Below are 4,051 nucleotides of genomic sequence, written 5' to 3'. Positions count from 1 at the left end.
GCTCGTCTGGCCCTAACGCTCGGTCCACGAGGTGACCCTGGACCACCAAGCCACACACCACTACCAGCCCCCATCATTGGTGGATGAGTGTCTACCTCAGTAGGGCTATATTTGTGTGGTGGAATTAACCCACTGGGATCTCCAGAGTTCGTCAGATAGTACTCCATGGTGGCTGGACCCCATGGCTGTTGCTTGAGTATCACTCCTGACGACTGAGTGTTGTAGTGGCAGTTGCCTAGTATTTATGGTGCTAAGTGACTATCATAGTTGTGCTATTGAGTATGTCCACCCAGTAGGGTTGGAAGGGTATTGAATATGTCCACCCAGTAATGGTGTGAGTGTGTTGAGCCTGAGGGCCTAGTAATAGATTTCGTCTGTTAACACAAACCAATTCTTTCTTCTAATTTCATATTCATGTTTAAATAAACTTTGTATTTGTATAATTGTGTATATCATTTACCTACAGTATTTACCGTTATTTCTTCCCTATTGCTTGATACTATCATTACACCTACCCACGAGCCTCCTATCGTCACGCTACCAATGGTGATAAATGTTTAGAGTAAAAGGAAGTGTTACTGGTACACAGGCCCTCATGAAGGGTGGCAGTAGCAGCCCTCATAAATGGTGGCAGCTCAAGCCCTCATAAATGGTGGCAGCTCAAGCCCTCATATGTACAGTACAGTATTAAGAATAATCAATTGAGATAAAAAAATCTCAAAATTAACATCATTAACACAGTACAGTATCATCCTAAAATATTATACATCTTACTTTTACTTTTATCCTCTTCACCACTGATCGGCTCGTTAGCTGCTCGGGTGGTCGGTCACGTCTCTGTTACACACTGTTGGCAAGTAATGGGCATGCACTGGCTCTTGAATATATCAGAACTTGCTCAAGTGTTGGTCAAGTCTGGCCTTGAATGAACTCGCACTCGGTACCGTCACAACGCTCTCTGGCAGATTGTTCCAAGAGTTCACAATTTTCACTCCGAAAAAATTTACCCTCACAGTTTTCTGAACTTGTGGCTTCTTCAACCTTCAGTTGTGACCCCTTGGGGGGTGGATGTCCTCCAGCTCCAGGTATGCATATTCGACCGAGTAGTGCCCCCCGAGATGTTTATACACTTCGATTAGGTCGCCCCTCGCCCGTCTGTCGTATAAGCTAGGTAGTTGCAGGCACTCCTATCTCTCTAGGTAACTGAGGTTCCATAGAGGAGGCACCAGTCTGGTGGCCCTCCTTTGGATATTTCCAGTCAACTGTCAATCGCTAGCATACCTCGGAAACCTTTTTATAAGACCTACTAATTTTGTTGCCTGATTTACCTTCTTCTCACAATGGCCTGAAATTTAAATTCATTGTCGTCATACACACTCATGTCCTTTACATGGTCAGTCTCAATTAATGCAGTCTCTTCGTCCTGTTGGGACATATGATATGCCTCCTTACTATTGGTGCGACTCAGGTGCATCCTTTTACACTTCATGACATCGAATTTTAACAGCCATTTCCTCGATTCTTGGAGCTCATAGAGATCTTTCTGGAGCTCTTCACGGTCTGTTTGGTTTTTAATTTCCCAAAATAACTTGGTATCGTCCACAAACATTTGTATGGAGGAGTGTATAGCTTCTGGCACGTCATTAATGAAACACACAAAAAACAACGGCCCCAATACAGTGCCTTGTGGTACCCCGCTAGTCACAGGTACACATGACGATTTTGTACCATTTATCACCACACGCTGTTTGCAGTCAAGCAGAAAGTGTCTGATCCGTGCTAGGACACTTCCCCGAATCCCGTACCCTTCCAGTTCAATTCTCAACCTTCCATGGGGTACACTGTCGAAAGCCTCGTCAAAATTTAGGTACATATTGTCGATATTTCCTCCTTGTTCTACAATTTGGGTCCAGACATCTAGTACCTTGAGTAATGGTGTGAAGCAGGATCTTCCTGGCATAAAACAGCGTTGGCAATTCTTTACAAGGTTGTTTCGTAGCAGATATGCCATCATGGCATCTCTCACAATGTTCTCTAGTACTGTACTTTGCACACTATGCTGGTCAGGCTCACTGGTCTATAACTATTCGTGGGGTGACGATCGCATCATGGTAATATTTAGTTGTTTTTTTTACTATGTTACAAGGCACTGTTGTTTTTTTAATGGCCTTTAGGGAACAATGTCACTCCAAAATGCTACAGCTTACTACACATTGTAATACATGTAAACATAATACTATACTCTACAACAACTGATTAACAGACATAAAGTGTTTCAAGTTGAATGTGACAAAAGCTGTAACTTGGTCAAAACAAATTAATGGTCATTCTATTTAAGATTCTTAAGGTTATTTACATATAATTTAACCATTTTTTATAACTTTCATTAGTTTTACCAATCTAAGATGTACAGTACTGTATTGTAATGAGTGAGAAAAGGAAAGATAATGGAGTCAATAAATAGTTTAGGAAATTTCTTGATCATAAAAATCTTAACAAACTGTTCGAGGTCTGCTGTTGCTCAGTAGCGTAAGGCATCTGATAAAACTAATATGTTGCAACCTTAAACAAACCTTAGACAATTATCATAACATTTCAGCAGCAACAAAGTGTTCCTAGGTGGACAAGCTCCTTCATGATCTTTTCTCTCAGTATTAAAAAATGCTTTGATGCACTAACAAGATCTATGTTTAGTTTACTCTAAAAGATTAAAACTTATAACCATACAGTACTGTACCTTGACTATAACTCTTATGTAAAGTGAAGCAGTCTTGTTGTCTCTGGTTTATGTGGCATAACAAGATGCACTTCACATAGTCTCTGTCCTGCTATAACAATTGATTACAGTATATAATTATGTGTGTGTGTGTGTGTGTGTGTGTGTGTGTGTGTGTGTGTGTGTGTGTGCACTTAAAACCTTATGAATTAGGGACACAATAAAAAATACATACTGTACTGTACCTTTCCTTCTCAATGCTGAATGTCATATGATCTTAAGGCATATAAGTAGAGCACTAATACTATATGAAATTATTGAGACACCACTATAATACTGAGCAGACGCAATGGTCCTTCCTCCCACAGAGATACAAGAGACTAAACTGTCTTAACACTGGACAACAAACACCATAACAAGGAAGAATGACCATATAAACAGCTTGTAACCTCATAAGTGGTAGAAATAATCGATTTAAAAGAATTAACAAACACACAGTATTCACAGTATGAGTGGTAAATATCATTAATCTCTCTTATTCAATTCTGTCAATCATGTCATAAGAATCTGAGTATTTTATTGCTTAAAATGTACTGTGGGCTGAGAAGAACAACTGTAGTGGGAAATAATGAAGTTGTAAGCTGAAAGTTCTTGAACTATGACAGTACCAGATCCTTACTACACCTAACCTATTTGCCTGTACATGTTTGAGGAATAGAGGAAGGGGAACTATCAACTGAAATAACTGAAGGTTTTACCACAAAAATAATTATGACTTGGTAGCCAAAGATTCTGAAACCTAACTACAATTCAATACACACTATAAGTAACAGTGAACAGAGACATGTTAAAAATATATATGACTGAGGAACTTAGGGAGATGACAAGTCCCTTTATTGCCACCATTGTTTTGCATGGTGGTGATGACGATCAGGATCACAGTGATTAAACCCATCAGTTGGTATTTTTCCAAGAGTTGTTCTTGGTGAAAAAGAAAAATGAACCCACCATTCACACACATCCTTGACATTAGAGTGTTGCCACTATATTATTTTATCAAAGGACTAAAAGTGTACAAGAGAATTACACCTAAACTAGTTCAATCATATTTTTTCCTATAATACTTTTATCAACTAGAGAATAACATGACTGGTGGAGGCATTCAAAGTTCGTTGTTTTGTTTCTTCTCGAGTTTGTTGTTTGTGATTGATCAAGGAATCTCTCTATGGCTCCCGTGAATGAAAACAAAGTACAGCATCACTGAACTATGATTCTAGCAGCGATGAAGCACTGAGAACTGACAGCACAGGAAAACTTCAGAAAAAAAAGTTCATG

This window comes from Homarus americanus, unplaced genomic scaffold (genome assembly GCF_018991925.1).
Source record: "Homarus americanus isolate GMGI-L3 unplaced genomic scaffold, GMGI_Hamer_2.0 scaffold54679, whole genome shotgun sequence".
Lineage (NCBI taxonomy): Eukaryota > Metazoa > Arthropoda > Malacostraca > Decapoda > Nephropidae > Homarus > Homarus americanus.
This window is presented reverse-complemented; position numbering follows the sequence as displayed.